Source organism: Zootoca vivipara, chromosome 8 (genome assembly GCF_963506605.1).
Source record: "Zootoca vivipara chromosome 8, rZooViv1.1, whole genome shotgun sequence".
NCBI lineage: Eukaryota > Metazoa > Chordata > Lepidosauria > Squamata > Lacertidae > Zootoca > Zootoca vivipara.
This window is the reverse complement of record NC_083283.1, coordinates 11,598,545-11,621,264: the sequence shown is the minus strand read 5'-3', so window position 1 is coordinate 11,621,264 and position 22,720 is coordinate 11,598,545. Positions and strand designations below refer to the sequence as shown.

Genomic DNA, 22,720 nt, shown 5'->3' with positions numbered 1-22,720 from the left:
AACGGCTTAGGGAGCTGTGTATGTTTAGCCTGGAGAAGAGAAGGTTAAGGGGTGATATGATAGCCATGTTCAAATATATAAAAGGATGTCATATAGAAGAGGGTGAAAGGTTGTTTTTTGCTGCTCCAGAGAAGCGGCCACAGAACGATGGATTCAAACTACAAGAAAGAAGATTCCACCTAAACATTAGGAAGAACTTCCTGACAGTAAGAGCTGTTCGGCAGTGGAATTTGCTACCAAGGAGTGTGGTGGAGTCTCCTTCTTTGGAGGTTCTTTAAGCAGAGGCTTGACAGGCATATGTCAAGAATGCTTTGATGGCTTGGCAGGGGGTTGGACTGGATGGCCCTTGTGGACTCTTCCAACTCTATGATTCTATGAAATATTATTATTATTATTATTATTATTATTATTATTATTATTATTATTATTATGAGAAACACTTACTTAAAGCCCTACGGTCTCACCACACATTGGATTAGGACAGTGGGAGATCTCATTTCTCTCATTATCTCAGTGGGAGATAAAGCTTGGTAGGTAACCCTGGGCCTGTTACAATCTCTCAGTCTCGCCTACCTCGCAGGGTTGTTGTGAGGATTAAATGGAAGCTGAGTAAGGCTACGGCAAAGGACGGACAGAATGGAAGAGGGTGAGGCAGAGCTGCTATGCTAGCTTCCCAGAAGGTGGGCTGCTGTTGCTCATTGCGGGGAGGAGGGGGGAGCTTGTGGGATGCTCAGCACAGTGCAAATGCACTGGCAGGGATAATCCTATGTTCCTGCTGGTGCAATCGCACTGCGCCAACCATCCTGTTTCCCCTTCACAGTTACCGTACATCCATCCCCAGGAACTGAATCGCCAGGAAGATTATTGCACAGAGATTTGCAATTCTTACAACTGAATGCAAGATGGGCAGGCTTAAACTGCTGCAGTTAATCACTGCATTGGCCAGAAAAGAAAAGAAAAAATCATGCACACAAAGACGAAGGGAGATGACTTCTAAATGTACAGACAATAAATGGGGCTCGGCTTGGGAAATTGCAAGAAGATACTGTATACATGCCAAGCACAGACATTAGATCTGGTATTCCTTCATTTCCAGATGGGGATGCTGATGTGATGTCACTCCCTGACAATGGGAGGAATTTAGGCTCCAGGCTAAATGCCCTTGCTTTTTTTCTTGAATTGCAAATTTAACCGGAAAACAATTCACAAGGCAGAATGGAGAAGTTGGTGTTGCCCACTGGCAGAAAGATAAGCAAGGATTCCAGGAGAGGGAAAGGATGTTGAAAAAAGGTAGTCAAAGTAAATCTAGGGCCAATGCTGTTATAAATATATGCATGCATTCACACACACACACACACACACACACACAGAGAGAGAGAGAGAGAGAGAGAGAGAGAGAGAGAGAGAGAGAGAGAGAGAGAGAGAGAGCTTTAAATTTCTCCTGCTCTGGAGGGTAGGACTTGAACCCATGGCTTCAGGTGACAAAGAAGGAGCTCAGAGACCAGGGGTGGCAGCAGAGGCTGCCCAAAGGACTCCCAAGGAGAGGGGAGAGGGGAGGAGGCTGAGGGAACACTCCACAAGGGTGGGTGTTCAAAAAGGGGTGAAGGGCTGCCGGCTGCCGGGTGACATAACTGGGCTCTTGAGCCCCACAGGGGTACCACAGAAAGAATGCAAAATAATTGGCTTCAGGAGCTTCCTGCACTCAATCGGAAGCTGCGCCAGACGTTCGGCTTCTGAAAAACATTCGCAAACCGGAACACTTACTTCCGGGTTTGCGGGTTCGGGAGCCAATTTTTTTGGGAGCCAAACCATTCGAGAACCAAGGTACCACTGTAGCTAAATAAAAGTGGGCTTTCAGTTAGGGAGACCACACTCACCAGCTGTCAGCCAAGACTTGGCTCTGTATTCAGTTTGGCCCCATCTGCACTAAACATTTGACCACTTTAAACAGTCTTGAGTTCTCCCAACTAATCCCGGGAACTGTCGTTTCTTCTTCTTCTTTTTTATTAAAGTATTTTATTTTAAAGATTTTTACATACAATATTATTTGCATTCATCCATAAGAATTTCATTATTTATGTAGGGGTTCTTCCAACCCCCTGCCTTCCTTCCCCCCCTTCCCCGGTTTCTATCTTTTATCTCTCATCTTTTCTGCAACTTTCTGCTTTTATCTAATCTTTTAAATCTCCCTTTTCAATACACTGCATTGTTAATTATGTTACAAATGTTAATCCAAGCCTGCTAGCGTTTTTAAATATTTGCAATGCTCTTTCATATATTCTACAAAATTAACCCATTCGTTTTTAAATTTTTTATCTTCTTGGTGCCTAATCTTCCCGGTCAATTTCGCCATTTCTGCATAGCCCATCAATTTTGATATCCATTCTTCTTTCAGTGGGCTTCTCTCTTCCTTCCAACCCTGGGCAGATATCATTCTTGCCACTGTCGTCGCGTACATAAACAGGACCTGAACTGTCGTTTCTTAGGGATGCTGAGAATTGCTAGTAGACCCCTATTCCCCTCCCAGAGCTACAATTCCCAGAGTTCATTGGAAAGAGGGATTGGTTGCATACCCTCCAACATTTCTGCAATGAAAATAGGGACGTTCTATTCAACAACAATTTTATTACTTATACCTCGTTCATCTGATGAATTGCCCAAGCCACTGTGGGTGGCTTCTAGCTTATAGAGAAACATAATAAAATATTTAAAAAACACCTCCCAATACAGGACTGCCTTCAGATGTCTTCTTAAGATTGCATAGTTACTTATCTCCTTGGCTTGGGGGTCGCATAACTCCAGACCCTCCAATGAAAATAGGGACATCCTACCATACCCTCCAACATTTCTCTGAAGAAATACAGGTGTCCTAAGGAATAGCTTCTGACTGTAAATCCAGGACTGTCCCTGGAAAATAGGGATACTTGAAGGGTCTGCATTGCTTACCACTTTGAGAATGTACCTCTGAAAACAGAATGAGGGCTTCCAAACAACTCTTGCCACCCTTAACAATCTAGCGCAAATTAAAGGGTGCTCTCCCCTTTAGCAACTGGTATTCAAGACATTGCTGCCTCCTGAATACCTGAGTGAGGTAGAACATAGCCACTGTGGATACTAGCCATTGATCGCAACCTCCAGACATTTCCCTAATCCTCTTTTAAAGCCATCCAGCTTGGGCGGCCCCTGCCTCTTATGGGCGTGAATAGTTTGTGCCATGTGTGAAGAAATACTTTCTTTTGTCTGTCCCAAATCTTCCAACCTAAGAAGGTGGGTTTGGGGTAAGGGTTTACCTTGCCTCGGCCAGCTCACTCCAGCGGAGATCCCTCCGTGGGCTGGATTGCACATGCGCCCACGATTTCCAGCATCTGCGTCTGTGCAGACGTGATTTTTGGCATCTGCGCCTGCGGAAGCGAGTCGCCGCATTGCACTGCACCAGTTTAGCACTGCGCGTGGGGACTCACCGAGCGGGCAGCTTGGTTTGGCGGTGGCTCATGGGCCCGGTTAAATGACCCCCATGGGCTGCTTTTGGCCCATGGGCCGTAGGTTGCCGACGCCTGGTCTTGGGGGATCGATAAAACATAGCCCAGTGATTCCACCCACCCACTCACACACACCCCAGATGGGTTGGCAATCCTAAAATAACATTATTTGTATTTGTGTCACTAAGCTCTCCCTTAGGGTCACGTGGAATTTTCTTTGCAAGTGATGTGCCACATTGATTTCCCTGTAGGATGAAGAGGTGGGGCGGGAAAAATATATTTAGATGCAGCGTATTAAGATATTTTTTTAAAAAACCTAAGTCTTCGGATGGTTGAAAACTAGCTGTGTCTGGATATTTTATTAAGGAGTCTCAAGGGATGAAAGTAAACCTGCTCAACTAATTAGCCCTTTTAACTTCCTTTGTATTCGCATGAGTATGGAAGACAGGAATAGCACAGGAAGAGGGGGGGGAACCGTTCAGGAAATGTACTCTGCACAGCTTTAGACAAGTCATACATACCCTACTGTAGAATAATGTCAGGTGTTTAGTAAGGAAAGGGCAGTGTTGGGTAGTGGTTACAGTGTTGGACGAAAACCTGGTGCACCCAAGGCTCTAGTAGCACATGGGTAGGCAAACTAAGGCCCGGGCGCCGGATCTGGCCCAATCACCCTCTAAATTCGGTCCATGGACGGTCCGGGAATCAGCGTGTTTTTACATGAGTAGAATGTGTGCTTTTATTTAAAATGCACCTCTGGGTTATTTGTGGAGCATAGGAATTCGTTCATTATTAATTTTTTTCAAAATATAGTCCGCCCCCCCCCCCCAAGGTCTGAGGGACAGTGGACCGGCCCCCTGCTGAAAAGGTTTGCTGACCCCTGCTCTAGCATCTACTCAGCCATAAGGCTTGTAAGGGGCTTGGGGCGGTCCTGTCTCTTAGCCTAACCTACCTCACAGGGTTTTTGTGAGGGTGAACTGGGGAGAGGAAGAACCAGGTATACCACCTTGAGCTCCTTGGAGCGAAGGTGGGATATAAACAGGGCTTTTTTTCAGCTGGAACTCACCAGAACTTAGTTCTGGCAAGTCTCAGGTGGATGCTGTTGTCATCTTAAGAGAACAAGGGAGGTGTCCGTGGCGGGTCAGTTATCAATCCGTCCGTCAGAGCCTTCACCAGTCCATCAGAACTGAGTCCCCCGCATCTCCAGACAGGGCTCGGAATGCCTCCTGTCTACCGATCAGTGCAGACAATATTGAGCTATATGGGAGCATAGGTTAGACTGCTGCTGCTTCCTACGTTCCTGCAGGTGCTATGCTGGCATTATACAGAAGCACGATGGGGAAGAGGGCTCAGGTCGCATTTGCATTTCGTTCTTTTTAGTTTACATGGCGCACCAGCATCCTCAGCCTCGCGCACCAGGGAAATAAATAAATAAATAAATAAATAATAAAGGAAAACCTGGCTGTGCCCCGGAGGCCCGCATGCTTTGATCATGCAAAATTAAATGGAGGCAAACCGCCGGGTCTTTGACTTTCCTTTTAATTTCCTCCTGGAAGCCTCTTTCATTTGAGGCGAATTACACACGGCTCTTAATGCATGCAGGCATCTAATCACAGAACGAGGCACCCGCAGCCTGCCATCAAGGCGCAGCTGACACTTCCTTTTGCAATTCTGCGGTGTGGCAGGGAACATGCTTCGCAGTGGCACGGGGGCGAGGTGGGGGGGTGGCGGGTGGAGAGGCAGGAGGGAAGCAAGCAAGCAAACAAAACAAAATCCACCCTGGTTTATTCTGGGGGCAATGTTTGCTCAGCACCGTTTTTTTGTTTTGTTTTGTTTAATGTTTGTAGGATGTGTTGTCCTTGCAAACCGCAATTAAAGAGAATGAGTCAGAAGTCGGGTTCATAGAAAGCGCGTTTATCGTTCCCAGTGGATTTAAGGAGGCTTTTTAAAAAGGAAGGCTTAAAAGACGCGGGTGGCGCTGTGGGTTAAACCGCTGAGCCTAGGGCTTGCCGATCAGAAGGTCAGCGGTTTGAATCCCCGCAACGGGGTGAGCTCCCGTTGTTCAGTCCCTGCTCCTGCCAACCTAACAGTTTGAAAGCATGTCAAAGTGCAAGTAGATAAATAGGTACCGCTCCAGCGGGAAGGTAAAAGGCGTTTCCGTGCGCTGCTCTGGTTCGCCAGAATTGGTTTAGTCATGCTGGCCACATGACCCGGAAGCTGTACGCCAGCTCCCTCAGCCAGTAAAGCGAGATGAGCGCCGCAACCCCAGAGTCGTCCACGACTGGACCTAACAGTCAGGGGTCCCTTTACCTTTACTAAAAGGGAAGGCAGGATGGAATAGCTCTTGGTGTTGTTGCCCCAGGGACCTTTTCTGCCCCCTCTCTACTATATTGATTCATTTTCAGGCCACATTCCCACCACTGCTTACCCTCAAGGCCCTCCTGTCCTGCAGACCCTCCAAGTGTCCCTATTTTCCAGGGACCATCGTGGATTTACAGAAGTTATCCCGGTTTCTGATTTGATCCTGGAATGTCCCGCTTTTCCTTAGGATGTCCCTATTTTCATGGGAGAAATGTCAGAGGGTTATGGAGTTATGGGACCCCTGAGCCAAGGAGATAAGTTAAGTAGGCATCTTTAGAAGGCATCTGAAGGAAGCCCTGAATGGGAAAGTTTTCTTTTTAATGTTTAATGTTTTATTATTATTTTTATAGCCACCCAGAGTGACTGGGGCAACTCAGTCAGATGGGCAGGGTATAAATAATAAAATTATTGTTACTGTTATTGAATAGGATGTCCCTGTTTTCATCAGAGAAATGCCGTAGGGTATTAGTCCTGTCAGAGCAATTAAAGGCACAGAAGTCCTGTCCTCTATTGAGTCTGGCAACCCTATCCACGGACCCGTCTGGAACGGATTAATCCACGTTCCATTACTTTCAATAGGAAAGTTAGCTTCAGGTTAAGTACGCTTCAGGTTAAGTACGGACTTCCAGAACCAATTACACTCATACTTCGGGTTAAGTACGCTTCAGGTTGAGTACTCCGCGGACCCGTCTGGGACGGATTAATCCACTTTCCATTACTTTCAGTGGGAAAGTTCGCTTCAGGTTAAGTACGTTTCAGGTTAAGTACAGGCTTCCGGAACCAATTGAGTACTTAAACTGAGGTACTACAAAAATGTAGGGGGGACATTTCTTTCCTATTAAAAAACAAACCCTGATTTAGAAAGATAACAATGACTGTGGCCCCTGCCTTTTGTTGGCACAGGACTTCAACTGAATTGGTTTTTATGGGCAGCAATCACTTCACTATCAGGGAAACTCAGCATAAAAGGGCTTAAAAACAAACCGTGATCTAGACAACAGAAGTTTCACACTAGTCTTTTTTGTTCTTTTCTGTTCCAATTGGCTAGATCTGCTTTCCTCAAGGTTAACCCTTGCTGTGGGTTCAAGTGTTAAGTCTGATTCTGTCCAGACTGTCTTCCATGGGGTGAAATCATAAAATCCTACCACTGTCGAGTTGGAAGGGAGTCCCGAGAGTCATCTAGCCCAACCCCCTGCAACGCAGGAATCTGAGCATTCAGTCACCCATCCATTCTGAAACCAGACCAGATCCTGCTTAGCTTTGCAAACATGGCAGCTGTTTTAATGCCACACTGCTGGCTACAAACCTCAAGATGAGGAGGAAGTAGGCTAGATTCTCACAGAAACAAGGGAGAAGAGTGCCTGAATGTATTGCCTAGTAGTTCCTTGAGTTCTGCAAATGTTAGAAACCTGCTTTTACTTTTTCAAAACAAAGACCACCCCTCCTCAACATCTCTGCAAAGAGCAAAGACATGCACAGAGATAGTGCAGGGACAGGAAAACATTTTCAGTCTGGGGGGCCACATGTCTGTGGTGGGTGGAGTCAGAGGATAAAGGTAAAGGGTAAAGGACCCCTGGACGGTTAAGTCCAGTCAAAGGCAACTATGGGGTTGCGGTGCTCATCTCGCTTTCAGGCCGAGGGAGCCGGCGTTTGTCCACAGACAGCTTTCTGGGTCATGTGGCCAGCAGGACTAAACCACTTCTGGCACAACGGAACATCTTGACAGAAGCCAGAGCACACAGAAATGCTGTTTACCTTCCCTCCGCAGTGGTACCTATTTATCTACTTGCACTTTGACGTGCTTCCGAACTGCTAGGTTGGCAGGAGCTGGGACAGAGCAACGGGAGCTCACTCCGCCGCGGGGATTCGAACCGGTGACCTTCTGATTGGCAAGCTCAAGAGGCTCAGTGGTTTAGACCACAGTGCCACCCGTGTCCCTTAGAGGATAAAGAAGGTGGAGCAACATATGCAAATAATACCTTTGTACAGTAGATTTGTTTCTACGTATGCAGCCTCACACACACCTCTCTGTCTTCCATCCAAGCAAGCAGGAGGCATGATCAGAGTGACCAGGGGGAGATATTTAGGGTGTGAAACAGCATTAGTGAGAAAGATAAGAGGATCTTGCACTAGGGAAATATAAGAGGATCTGGAGGACTTGCATTAGGCTCCTGGGCCTGATGTCCATTCTTCCCCCTGGAGACAGTTGCTTTCCAGGTTCAATCACCAGAAAATCAAGACAGGCCCAGGGAATAAACTAGGAAAGCTTGGAGCCAAGTGGCCAAACCAAATGCAGCAGCCTGCTCTTGCACCCTTCGAGACAGCATGCTGGGTCATCAGGCTTGCATCCGTCTGTCTCGGGAGAGGATGGAGGAGTGAGCCTTTGGGGGTAAAGTCAAGCCAATGTGGGAGAGGCGTGTTTTGTTGCAGCTGGGGCAGATGAAGGCGTCCGGTTGTGCTGCTGCAGATGCGCCATGCTGCTGCTTCTCTATGTGCTTGTCCCAGCGGTCATTCCTCCTCTGCTCACTGCTGTGGACACACAACCTGGCTGACTGTGGTTTGTCTGCAGGGGGTTCCCACACAGCAGGGCTGATGTTGCCAGCCTTCACATCATGTTTGCAGACATCTTTGTAGCACAGAGTAGATTTGCCAACAGGTGCGCTGCCTGAAGCCAGCTCCCTGCAAGCACATCCTTGGGCATGCTCCGATATAACATATGCAAGTCTGGTTTTGTCTGCCTGGGAACTCCACAAATGCCCCTGGAAGGTACATGATGGAAGAAAAGTGGGCAAGCATTTACCCTATCAGAGATGCACTTCACTCTTCTGTGCCCACCTGCCTTTAATTCCCTCCCCCTCCCATTACTGCTACTGGGCGAGCTTTTTGACACCACGGAAGTAAACATACCTTGGTCTGATAACGCCTGCACGTCTAGGAAGCACCTCCCTGGAAAGTTAGCAGCAAAGGTTGCCAACTGACCGAAATGATATTACTGTATTTATTTAATTTGTTTAGCACCCTTCACCTGAAAATCACAGGGCATTTCACAGCATTGAAAAAGACCAAAATGCATTCCATTCTTCTTCTGCATTCAAGAATCTGATATATCAGCAGGTTGCAGCCGTTCTGCCAGGCTGTGACGCTGAGCTGAAAGCAAAGCATAGGCCAAGCTGCTGTGTGTGTGTGTGTGTGTGTGTGTGTGTGTGTGTTGAAAGGCACAGGAGGAGCAAGGGTTAGGAGCAGTACCTACACAGAAAAATAATTAAAGGGAAAAAACCTGGATGTACATTTCCAAACTATAAGATAAAAAAACAAATAAAATAAAACCTACATACAGCAACAGTGTTTTGTGTTGTGTAGGCTCCTATGATGTAAGTAATGGGCCTCCCCCCGCCTGCTAGCCTGCTCCCTAAAATATCACTGGTTTGCTCATTTCTATATATAGGGTGCCTACATTCTGCATGGACTGGTTGCAGGGCAACATGGGCAAATGGCTTTAGATACTTTTTAGGTCCATCCACATATTACCATATATCATATAATATTCAACAGAAAAAACAGCAATTTGTTGTTGACAAAGGACAGCTGGACATATAAACGAACGGCCCCATTACTTTCAATAGCTTGTTTAGTCGTTTCCGACTCTTCGTGACCCCATGGACCAGAGCACACCAGGCACTCCTGTCTTGCACTGCCTCCCGCAGTTTGGTCAAACTCATGTTGGTAGCTTCGAGATCACTGTCCAACCATCTCATCCTCTGTCGTCCCCTTCTCCTAGTGCCCTCAATCTTTCCCAACATCAGGGTCTTTTCCATGGAGTCTTCTCTTCTCATGAGGTGACCAAAGTCTTGGAGCCTCAGCTTCAGGATCTGTCCTTCCAGTGAGCACTCAGGGCTGATTTCCTTCAGAATGGATAGGTTTGATCTTCTTGCAGTCCATGGGACTCTCAAGAGTCTCCTCCAGCACCATAATTCAAAAGCATCAATTCTTCAGCGATCAGCCTTCTTTATGGTCCAGCTCTCACTTCCATACATCACTACTGGGAAAACCATAGCTTTAACTATACGGACCTTTGTAGGCAAGGTGATGTCTCTGCTTTTTAAGATGCTGCCTAAGTTTGTCATTGCTTTTCTCCCAAGAAGCAGGCGTCTTTTAATTTCGTGACTGCTGTCACCATCTGCAGTGATCAAGGAGCCCAAGAAAGTAAAATCTCTCACTGCCTCCATTTCTTCCCCTTCTATTTGCCAGGAGGTGATGGGACCAGTGGCCATGATCTTGGGTTTTTTGATGTTGAGCTCAGTAGCTTAGGGCCTCATCAAACCTAAATCGGGCCCTGGTTAGGTAACGGAAAAGAAGTCAGCCAGTCAACAAATAAATAAATAAAAGTAAGCAACTGCAGACCTTTGCGCGCGTGCTCGTCTCTCTCCCCCCTCCATTTCCATTACGCAACGCATATAGGCGAATGCAAAGCTCTGCTAGCGCTAAAAGCAACCCAAGATCTAGCAAAGCGTCTGCCGAAGCGCAGCAGCAGCAGCAGCGGCACCACCACCAGCAGCAGAGCAGCCAACGGGGCTGGATCAGCTGCTGGGGGCCGTGACGTCACAGGTCCTCCTGCCAGCACAACGTTCCATTGAGAGCGCGTGCTCCGTCGAGCACATGGGCAACAAGCCGCCGAGCTCGGAGCGGCAGCGGCGGCCTGCGCTGCTCTCCCCCCCCCCCAACTCGGCTCTTGATTTTGCATTTTATATGTGCATCGGATTTATATTATATTTTTTTATTTTATTTTTGAACCACACACATGCACATCTAAGGAAAGGGGCATCATCCGCGGCCGGAAACGGCCAGCAACTTTGCAAAACGTTTCGGGATTTGTTGTTGGGGGAAAGGAGACTTGCGTGGCCTGCGGGGAAAAGATGCGTGGTAAGTCAAGCTGCGGTGGGGGAGGGGAGGGTGCTGAAGATGCATGCGGGGGGTGGGTGGGTGGGAGAAAGAGAGAGTGAAAGGCTCCCCTCCCCCGTGTTCTTTCCTTGTCATTTAATGGGGCTTCCTTGCTATCTAAACAAACCCGAGCGGGGCGAGAAGTTTGCAGGTGGCCGCGTCTGGGAATCGCACCGCGTGCTTTTTTTGTGCGTGCAAGAAGGGAGGGGGGAGAGGGCTTCTTCAGTGCTATATTTATATCTCTCTCCCCTCTCTCTCGTATTTGCCCCCCCTCCCAACCGCCCCCTTCTCTTCAAAGCTCTTTAGCTGTATGTATGTGTATGTATGTATGTATGTGTTTTAAATGGCACGTTTAGAAGAAAGGGGCAGGGATGCAGAGAGAGAGAGACCCGCAGCCACGATGGCTGGAAGCGCGCAAAGAAAAGAGCCGTGCTGGCGAAATAAATAAATAAACCGGGGACCCTCGAGGAGGGATGGGGAAATGGCACGTCTTGCTTTCTTTGCCCATCCCCCCTCCATTTCCTCCCCCCCCCCCATATAGATCTCCGGCGCCTGGCCTTGTGCACTTTATTCCTATTCTCCCCCTTATGCGCTAGCGAGATGCCCAGAAAACTCGTTTTTTTTGTTTGTTCTGTTTTTCTTTTGGAATCGGGCAACTTTATCGTGCGCTTGGATGATGGCCTCCTCTATATCCCGTCTCTTTCTCCCTCTGTCTGTAGCCCACACCCTTCACCGCAGGGGAAACTCGGGAGGGTTTTTGCTTCCAGCAGGATCGGGGCCGTCATCTTTTTTTCGATGTGCACGCACGCACGTACGTCCATAGGGACATACGCTTCTTCTGCCTTGGTCCAAAGTACAGTTTCGGATGCAATCTTGGAGATGTTTCTAGGGCTTCGATGGTGCAGCCACGTTTCCCTCCTCTTCTCTCTCCCTCTCCCCACCTTGAATCGAGAAACCCCCCCCAAAAAAATAGAACCCCAAAGACACAATACTAGTATTTTCTCATTCTGACATAGGCCTTAAAGTCATCTAGCTCACCCCCCTCCTCGTCCAATGAACTGTATCTTTACTGCAAGGACATTTGCGTATTCATTCATTATTATTTAATCAAAATATCTGCAAACCCCCTTCGTCTGTACACTTTCCAGGAAGAGTCTTACTGTATATATAAATATATATATTAAAAATTACACATGACCATACCAAATAATGCAGCGGCTATATCAGGCAGACTCCGAGAGACCATAAATAACCATTTTTTAAATGACCAGAAATCGCTCGAGAATAAAGCAAACACTTTATTTATTTATTTATTTTCTTTAGGCTGCAATCCTATGCCTGATTTCTTCTGACCAAACTCCATTGAACGCTATGGTCTGGATCCAGGCTAAGTTTGCTACACATCAGGTCCCATTGAAAGCAGTCCAAGAAATTAGTCGCGACTAACTCCATTCCTGTTAAAATCAATGACTTCTGGATTCAATCTGGTTAGACAGACATTGGTAGGCATGTATAAGATTGCACCCTGGGTAGTCTTCCATCCTTAAAAACCAGAAGTAAAAAATAAATAAATAAAAATTAATAACTAAAACCTTGCCCATGCAAATAATAGGTCACATTTTCAATTTTTATTTTGACATTTCTGTGTTGTATATTTTTTTTTAATCAAACATTAAAAAACAAAAGCATACTTGAAGATCAAACTCAAAACGGCATCAGAGGGATACCCTTGATAATAAGGTAGGAAAAGGATTGATGATGAAAACGACTTCGATTGACAAGTTTGGACATGTTTATGCTGGCCCATATTTATTAGCCACAGAATTAGTCATATAGCAATTCCTGTGACAGAAGCATTTCCTCTTTTTTTGTAACCATTTTACGGCTGCCATCCTGTATGCACTTATTTTTTAAGCACTAATTTTATTTACTGCAAATATTACTTTACTTGGGAGTAAGCCCCCTTTGAATTTAGGGAATTCAGCGCTGTAAAAATATGTGTCTTTTACGTGAAATCTTTGCTTTAATCTTTTAACCACAACAGGCGTGAATTGGAAGGAAGCAGCAAATCGTTTTGCATAAAAATATACATTAAATCAGTCATGCACGTGTATATTTTATACATATATATATATATATATGGTTGCATTCTGCAGAGAGCTCGTAAAGGTGTAGGATCTGCCTTTTTTAAAAGTTTGCCATATTTCCGTAGAAGTTGTCTCTATATTTGGAGGGGAGGATTTCAAAGTAGTTCTAGTGCTCCGTGACGCTTTGAGGAGGGGGGGGGCAATCTTTTAAAATAAGCACATTTTGAATTCCTACATCTCATTGAAATCGGATGTAAAAGTGTTGAGGTTTTGTTAATTATGTTCTCTGATTGTCGGAATACAAAATGGAAGATTTGCCCCCCCCCTCCTCCTCACACCAAACTGTGCTCTGTGACCAAAATGGCAACAGACGTCCTGAGTATTTTCCTCCGGTCTCATGCAAAGCTTCCTTTTGCGATTTGTTTTCCTTCTTGCTCTCATCTTCTCTTGTGTACGGTAGCAGTGGCATGTTCCCACCTTTCCCCCCTGAAAGTCCAGGATGCTTGTACATATGTATTTTGCAGCCTTGTAAGGTCGAATCGTGATTTGCGTCCCATGGAGCTTCATAATTTAGCAGGGATTTGAATCTTGGTCTTTCTCATGTTCAGTTTCCACCAGTAAAACCTAGGTCTTGAGTGTGTGTGGACCTGAGTGCCGGGCTGTGCCACTAGCTGTCATTTAACCCTATTGAAGTGGCTGTCTCTCATGCAAAAAAACTCTTACCTCGTTTGTGTCAAAAACGCTTTTTCTGGCCTGATATAAATTGAGTGCGTAAACAAGGCCAGCTTAATCAAGCGTCTCCTTCCTTGCCCATTCTGACTGGCAATTTTAATTTCCAAATTGTGTTGGTTTCTCTTCCTGGTTGTGATACGGAACTGTGATTTGATGTCCTCCTGCAAAGGTGCGTCTCAGTGAATCAAAATGCCAAATTCATGTTTGTTTCCTCGTCTTCAGCCCGTTCTTCCCCTTAATTTCCTTCTGCTGTAAGGATTTTGCAGGGTTGTGATGCAAACGTATCTTTTAGCAGCCCCTCCTGCCCTGTCCATTCTCTTACCTGGCAGCTCCAGGCCTGGCTATGCAATGTTGACCATCCTGGGGAATAGAGCACAGTCTAAAGGTGGTTGCAAATTGCATCCTCTGGTTTCCTAGCAACCATAAGATGCCTGTTCTGTGAATCCTGCAGGATGGCTTGGAGCAAAAGCAGACCAGGCCATCCGGCTTATTTTAGGGATGGAGAGTTCAATAAGGGGGGGGGGCAGGAATATTTGGGCAATTGCTGAGGCCCACACCTCTGCAAGGGAGCCCACTGCCACACTCATCCTGGTCCTTCTTCTTGGTGTTGTTTCCCATGGAGGCTGCTGCGCCCCCCCCCCACCTGCCTTGCATCTCCCTCTGGGCATTTTTTGCTGTTAATTATTACATTTATATTCCATCTTTTCTCCCAAGGAGGCCTGCTTCTCAGCCTCTCCATTTTCTCCTCACAACAACCCCGTGAGGCAGGCTAAGAGACAGTGAGTGGCTCCAGTGAGCATTTTGACTGAGTGAGGATTTGAACCCCGGTGTCTCGAGTCGCAGGAACTAGACTGGCACCTTTAACCACTACACCTCACTGCCAGTTTGAGCACAAGGGGAGAAGGCAAGCAAGTGGACAGCAGGGCTTTGGAGAGATGGAAGAGGGACCTTTGCTTGCACCCCTCTTCCCTTCCCCCCCCCAAAACCCCATGCAGACCACACCTAGATTCAGCATTGAATCTAGGGTCATAGTGAGAACTAGTTTGGGCTGTGTACTGAGGCCAGCCAGGATTTGGTGATCTCTGCTGATTAATGGATTGCATTTTTATTTTTATTTTGCTTCATTTCTTAATATTGTATGTAGTGAGTTTTGGTTAAAAACTCCACCAGAGCAGTTTGCAGGGCAAATACGAACAGCCCCTCCTTTTTTTCCTTACAAGGAAAATGTAAGACAGCCAGCTTCTTTTTTAAAAGAAAGGATAGATGAAAGGAAATAATATAATTCAGTGTTGAAAGGCTAACAGAAAAAATAAGGCAGTTTTCACTCTCCAGAAGTGGTTCACTTCCTAGCTGGGAGAATTCCAGAGTCCAGGTGCCATCACTGAGAAGGCCCTGTCTCTGACTACATAACGGTCAAATGTTGATGACACTCGGTAGATTTATCAGCCTTCCGGAGAAGTCGCAGCAATGAATTGAAATAAAAGCAATGACCCACTTTGACCCAGTTTAAACTCCAGCATGCCTGGAGACCATCCCTGCTCTTCCTGTGTGAGTGGTTATTTACAAACCTAGTACAGTTTACAGGTGGTTTGCTATGTAGTCATAGACAAATTGAAACTGTATAAGTAAAAATCACAACATGAAAGATACATTAAATTCGGTTGTAATACATAAACGATACAAAATTACCAGGGGCATCTGAAATAAGGTGTACAACATGAAACCTTAAAATGTGGCTGTGAAGAGTGAGTTGAAAAACATAAATGACATAAACAGATTAAAATTGTGATGTATGAGAACGGCAGCCAGACAGGATACGTTTAACCTGGGGATATTTCCTTGTGTAGTTTTGCAGCCAGAAAGAGAAATCTAGCCACAGCCTCTGTTAATAATTTGTTTGGATTAGGCAAAAGGTAGACTTTGCAAACCTAGCGGAACAATAGAACCATAGAATTGTAGAGTTGGAAGGGGACCCAAGGGTCATCTAGTCCAACCCCCGGCAATGTAGGAATCCTGCCCACACCCATCTCTGGGTGGGCTCAAACCACCAACTTTATTTAAAGGCCAGAGTCGCTGCATTAAAAATGGTTGCATCTATCCTTCAGCCCAGATCCAAACTGTTCGCTTTCTGAAGCCATTCTGTTGAGTTTTTCCAAATGCTTGTTATGCCTATGGTGGCGATCCTATGGCAAGATGGCCATCTGTCATGGATGCTTTAGCTTAGATAAGTCGGTCTACAGAACCACATATTTTGATATGATATGTTGAATTGTATTTAAATAATAATTAAAACATTTTAATGAAAGAATTGTTATATAGTTACATACAGCCTGTCACGTTGTGTGTGTTGTTTAGCTGAGATGTCTGCATTGCAGGGGGTTGGGCTAGATGACCCTTGGGTCCCTTCTAGCTCTATGATTCTATGAATGCATGCACGGCAAGTGGGATTCTGCCCATGCTCTCCATGCATTGGGGTTGCAGGTGTGAGAATGGGGCTTTAGATGTGTCAGACCTGGCATGTCCAAAGTCCGTTTCGGGGGCCTAATCCGGCGCACTGGTCGATTCAATCCAGTCCCCATGGCAGTATATATGTCCTGGGCGAAAATCCTAAAAAAAAGCTCAGCGACTTCAACAACCCTGGGGTTAAATGCTAAAAAAAAAGCTCAACATCTTTTGGGTAAACTTCAACCCTAAAAAAGAAATCAACAACTTTGGTCAGCTTTCATGCATGTACACTTCATCAGATTTGGCCCTCTTTGAAAAAAGTAGCTTGGGAGAGGTGTTAAAGCTGCAACGATTAGCCTGCCTTGTTATTTTTCCTTTTGCCAGGGGGTATGATGTAATCATGTTACATTTATAGAGATGAAATGTTGCCTTTTGCAGTTTGCTATTGTGTTGTTGTGGTTTTAGGATGTTATGCTGAAGTCGCTCTGGCACTGTTTTGATTTTGAAATGCATTCAGCGTTAGAAACTCAGGCAAATAAACAAATCGCCAAATGGCATCTAGCATCATCCCCCTGAGATTTATTATTGTTATTATTTTTTCCATATCACTTCTGTACCGCTTTATACTTTAAAAAAAAACATCTCAATGCCGTTTAGAACACGCTAAAAAAAATCAAAGCAAACAATCCTGAATAAAGCAAATTCAAGCTTCCAGGAAAATATTTCAGGTCCTTCTCTAAGTGGAATTTTGCTTTTTCCCCATATTTGTTCACTTACTTGATTTATAGAGCTGCCCCATAGCAGAAGTACTCAAAGAAGCGAGGGTGGTGTAGGGCATAGGTAGGCAAACTAAGGCCCGGGGGCCGGATGCGGCCCAATCGCCTTCTAAATCCGGCCTGCGGATGGTCCGGGAATCAGCATGTTTCTACATGAGTAGAATGTGTCCTTTTATTTAAAATGCATCTCTGGGTTATTTGTGGGACATAGGAATTTGTTCATTTCACACACACACCCCATAAAAAACATAGGTCGCCCCCCCAACGTCTGAGGGATAGTGGACCGGCCCCCTGCTGGAAAAGTTTGCTGACTCCTGGTGTAGGGGTTAGAGCAGGCATCCCCAAACTTTGGCCCTCCAGATGTTTTGGACTACAATTCCCATCTTCCCTGACCACTGGTCCTGTTAGCTAGGGATCATGGGAGTTGGAGGGCCGCAGTTTGGGGATGCCTGGCTTAGAGTGTCGGACTAGGACCTGTGAGATCAGGGTTCAAATCCCCATTCAGTCCTGAAGCTCAGTGGGTGACCTTGGAGTCAATCACAAGTTTCTTAACCTACCTCACAGGGTCGTTGTGGGGATTAACTGAGGAGAGGGGTGAACCATGTACAGTACTCCTTGCAGGAAAAGGTGGATATGAATGCAGTAAATAGGCCCATCTGTTTACCTGCTTAAGAAAGCTGGAGGGGCCAGGCAGATGGAGATGTCAGTCACCAACCTAGCATTCCAGAGATCTCCATGTGGTTGCAGTTGGACTTGCGTCAGTCACAAAATGCGCCTGGCGCCTGGGGAATTTCTAACACTGGTCTTCTTTGTAAATGTGCCCGCAGGTTGGCAGGCCAGCTCTCCTCTCTTTTGCCTCGCCCACTTGTCCTGCTGCGTCGCTCTGTTCCATGCTGTGCTTTATTTACAGCGGCAACACAGGGCTGGCTTGTGGAAGAGCCATCAGTTTCAGATCCAGAATAGTGGCTTGTCGAAATGCATCCACAGAAGACTCACAAACGCCCAGCTGTTTGATGGAACGGACCACAAGGGTAGATGGTTGGATATTAAAGGGATTTATTTTATTTTTTTATTTTATCCCCCCCCCCCCAATTTTTCTGTGCAGAATTTCCTCCTTCTCCTCGCCAGGGCAGCGTGAGGAAGGTGAATGAGGACGCAGAGGACGGCAGCCAAGGCTGTGCTGGCCCGTTCCCCTGATGGAAAGAAGCATGTGAAGCTCTGACTTGTGTTGAAATCTGGCTTGGCAAGGAGAGGGGAGATGTTTGTGTAACATGCTGCTGAGGAGTCATAGCAGGACCTCAGTCTCAGAGCCTCCCTCACCTTTGCTTAGAGTTGTGTCTCTTTTAAAAACAACTCTCTCTCAATCTCTCTCTACTGGAAGATTAAATAAGGACCCAGCCCCCAAGAAATCTGCCACGGTGATTGCAGACCTGTTCTTTTTATTATTAGAAACTGAGGGAAACAATTAACAAGATGCCTCTTGCTTAGCGTTGGAAACTCAGATATACAGTCGTACCTTGGAAGTAGAACAGAATCCATTCCCATAGCTCCCAAGTCTCCCGTATTCCTCGGGAAACCCCCGTTTTCCCAGATGTTCCCAGCCGAAAAAACTGATTTTTTTTGTTTCCCCCCGGTTTATTCTGGCGCGGCAACCATTATGGAACTGGGCGGAGCATGCTCAGAAGTGGCTTTTGATGTTGCTCTGCCCAGTTCCAAAATGGCTGGCTGCAGCGCAACTTCTGGTGCGGCGACCATTTTGGAACTGGGCAGAGCAGCATCAAAAGTCACTTCTGAGCATGCTCCGCCCAGTTCCAAAATGGCAGCGCTGCTTCCGGTCTGCTGCTTCCGGTCCAATCCCTTATTTTTCAGGCAGGAACCTGGCAGGTATGTCCATTCTGGAAGTCCGTTCGACTTCTAAAATGTTCAAAAACCAAATTGTGGCTTCTGATTGGCTGTGGGAAGCTCCTGCAGCCAATCAGAAGCTGCAGAAGCCCTGTCGGACGTTCAGGTTCCAAAAGAACGTTCACAAACTGGAACAATCGTTCGGGATCTAAGGTACGACTGTATAAAGCTAGGTGCCCAAATGGCTCCTTAAACCAGGGGGTAACAGCTGCCAAAACAGAATGCCTACTAGTCGCCATTTGGGGGCCCAGGCAGCTCAAAAAGTCTTATTTTTCAAATGATGGGCAAACTGTGATTGATTCTCAGTTAAACATCTGGCTCGTTGAGATGACAACCCTGAGCTAGAGTTAAGAACATTGACAACTGAAAGAAGAAATGTCACTTGATCCAGGAACAGCCCAGTTCATTCTGATTGTGCAGATAAAATTTCCCAGATGGATTTCTATGGGATGTGTTGTTAGTGTGTGAAAACTATCCCATGATTCCCCAGGCATGCGCCTCCAGACGGTGGTGACGTCAGGCACCATCCTAGCGCCTGGGCATCTTCACTTGGTCGCAAGTGGCTGATAGCCAGGTGCAAAATGCGCTTGACAAATTCTGAACACTTCTCTGAATGGGGCATGGAGAGGGTTGCATAAGTCTGTGCAGAAACTAGCATGCTGTACAGAGGTAAAGAAATCTATTTTCGTTGCTCCACGCGCTTTGCCTCTGGTGTATAATAATAATGATAGTAATAGTAATCATAATAATTTTATTTATATCCCACCCTCCCTGGCCAAAGCAGCTAACATCATACAGGTAAGACAATGCATAAAAACAAGCGATCAATAAATTAAGATATGTCCCATATTAATTCAAACAAATTAAAATTAAACTGGACAAGTAGCAATCTTCAGGTTAAAATTGAAGGCAGTTACCCGCTGTTTCCACTGATATTATAAGCACTTGTGAGCGGGCTAGGAACCTCCTTCGTGCTTGTTCTTATACAAGGAGAATATGAGTCAGACTGAACGCTGACCGAAGAACTGGCAGAACAGCTCCATCTTGCAGGCCCTGCAGAAAGATGTCAAATCCCGCAGGGTCCTAGTCTCTTGTGAGAGAGTGTTCCACCAGGGCTGGGGCCATGGCCGAAAAGTCCCTGGCTCTGGTTAAGGCCAGTCTGATCTCTCTGGGGCCCGGAATCTTTAGGATGTTGTTATTTCATAGAATCATAGAATCATAGAGTAGGAAGAGACCACAAGGGCCATCCAGTCCAACCCCCTGCCAAGCAGGAAACACCATCAAAGCATTCCTGACAGATGCCTGTCAAGCCTCTGCTTAAAGACCTCCAAAGAAGGAGACTCCACCACACTCCTTGGTAGCAAATTCCACTGCCGAACAGCTCTTACTGTCAGGAAGTTCTTCCTAATGTTTAGGTGGAATCTTCCTTCTTGTAGTTTGAATCCATTGCTCTGTGTCCGCTTCTCTGGAGCAGCAGAAAACAACCTTTCACCCTCCTCTATATGACATCCTTTTATATATTTATATTTGGCAGACCTAAGGTCCTCCATGGGGCATAGCAGGAGAGGTGGTCCCGTAGGTACGAGGGTCCCAGGCTGTATAGGACTTTAAAGCCGTATCCATGTCTCTTAGGTCCTTGGACAAAGAGAAGCCAGAGATATCCGCCTCCCCTGCCTACCGCCTGCTACTGCTAGCTTAAGAGCAGAGCCAGATCAACATTTCCAATGTTAAAGAAATGAGCACTCGAGCGAAGAGGAGTGCTTTGGGTCTCTAATGAGACCATTCTCTTTTTGGGAGGTGTGAACCTCTTGTTCTTTGCAGAGAGCGAGAGTTGGAAGTACAGCACGAGCCACGAAGGCGATATAGATAATTAGTGTGTTCTTTGTGGTGTGTAATTGTAAGTAATTTTGTAATTAATGTAATTGCAGGCCATAACTTTTTCCCGGGGCTTGAAGAACACTCTGCTTCAGGCCACTGAGGGTGGGGAGGAAAAGGTCGTTGACATGCACCAGAGTTACACCCCTCAATTCTCTCACTCTGGGCAGGGAGGGATTTCAATCTCTTTACCTCTCAATGCCACGCATATTTGTTTGTTTTCCTGCTTGTTGGTTTCCTTTGTGGTATATTTTTGTCTCGCCTTCCTGTAAAGTGGACCCAAGCTGGTTCAGAATTAAGCTGAAACCTAACAACATTGGAGGGTACTGTGCAAGCGGTGTGAGAGAACAGTAATATGTGGGCTATCTTAAACCTCTGCTGCCTTGAGGGACAACTTTGGGGGAAGAAAAGGCTCAGGAGTAAACCCTACACAAATCCAGAGTGGAGTCCCTAAGACAAATAAAGCAAACAAGATGAATTTTAACAAGGAGAAATGTAAAGTACTACACTTGGGCAAAAAGAATGAAAGGCACAAATACAGGATGGGTGACACCTGGCCTGAGAGCAGTACATGTGAAAAGGATCTAGGAGTCTTGGTAGACCACAGACTTGACATGAGTCAACAGTGTGATGCAGCAGCTAAAAAAGCCAATGCAATTCTGGGCTGCATCAATAGGAGAATAGCATCTAGATCAAGGGAAGTAATAGTACCACTGTATTCTGCTCTGGTCAGACCTCACCTGGAGTACTGTGTCCAGTTCTGGGCACCACAGTTCAAGGATACTGACAAGCTGGAACGTGTCCAGAGGAGGGCAACCAAAATGGTCAAAGGCCTGGAAACAATGCCTTATGAGGAACGGCTTAGGGAACTGGGTACGTTTAGCCTGGAGAAGAGAAGGTTAAGGGGTGATATGATAGCCATGTTCAATTATATAAAAGGATGTCATAGAGGGTGAAAGGTTGTTTTCTGCTGCTCCAGAGAAGCGGACGCGGAGCAATGGATTCAAACTACAAGAAAGAAGATTCCACCTAAACATTAGGAAGAACTTCCTGACAGTAAGAGCTGTTTGTCAGTGGAATTTGCTGCCAAGGAGTGTGGTGGAGGCTCCTCCTTTGGAGGTCTTTATGCGGAGGTTTGACAGGCATATATCAGGAATGCTTTGATGGTGTTTCCTGCTTGGCAGGGGGTTGGACTGGATGGCCCTTGTGGTCTCTTCCAACTTTATGATTCTCTGATTCTATTCTCTGATTCTATGACAGTTGGATGGAGCCTTGTACGCCTCCTTCCTGCAACTCCTGCAGCCAAGCTGGTGCCAAACGTATCCGCTCTGCTTTCCTTTGGACCACATCAGTGAGTCTTGTCATCTGGGCAGGCCAGGACCTTCCTATGCATTGCCCAGGCTTGCGCCCCAGGGAGGTCTCTTTGGTACTGCTTTCACTTCACCCCTGGATGCGCATTCCGTTGTCTCTCGAGATGGACGGGTGCCAATGGAATTGCTTTAGAAAGGGAACACTTTGAATTTGGCCCGAAGGGTGGATTCAACTATTTTCAATGCAGCGACCCTGGCTTTTAAATAATCCGTTCCATAGCCCTCCTTGTGAGCCTCACTACCAACCCATCTCAAATTGCTTTGCTGACGTTTCTGGAAGAGCTACCACCTAACAGCTGTGTCTAAATTAGCCCCACATCCTTGCCTGTTGGAGAGACCCCCATGTCTCTTCTGTGTAGACACTGCACTGTGGTTTTTGTGCCTGGCTGGGTGTTGCAGATACCCACCCTCACCTCAGACCTAAGAAAAGTAGCAGGGAGTTTACTCTCCTACGGATGAATAATGGTCCATCCATTCATGTGTGCCCGAGACCCTTCTGTAGACCAATTTGAGTTTCATAATGGTATAAAGGCAGGGGTTAAATACAATGAAAGCTGCTGATATTACAGTGACCTTGAGTATCTCCTTGTTGGCATAATGGTGGTCACAGGGATGGGGTTACAGCTGGGAAACAATGCAATATCGGAATCAGACTTGTCGAGTTGGAAGGGACCAAGAGGCCATCTTTCACCCAAAGTGGGGCTCGAACCCATGATACGGAGATCAAGAATCTCATTCTCTGCTGCCTGAGCTATCGA

The 22,720-nt window shown here is 46.3% G+C and overlaps 1 long non-coding RNA gene across 2 annotated transcripts in view; it reads left to right on the top strand.

The window, feature by feature from the left end:
- Positions 1 to 10,415: 10,415 nt before the first annotated feature.
- LOC118089976 (uncharacterized) overlaps positions 10,416 to 22,720 on the top strand; it is a 146,165-nt gene continuing 133,860 nt past the window's right edge. For both annotated transcript variants that reach the window (XR_004693207.2, XR_009557982.1), the window contains exon 1: positions 10,416 to 10,757. This is a non-coding gene — a long non-coding RNA (uncharacterized LOC118089976). The remainder of the gene's footprint in view (positions 10,758 to 22,720) is intronic.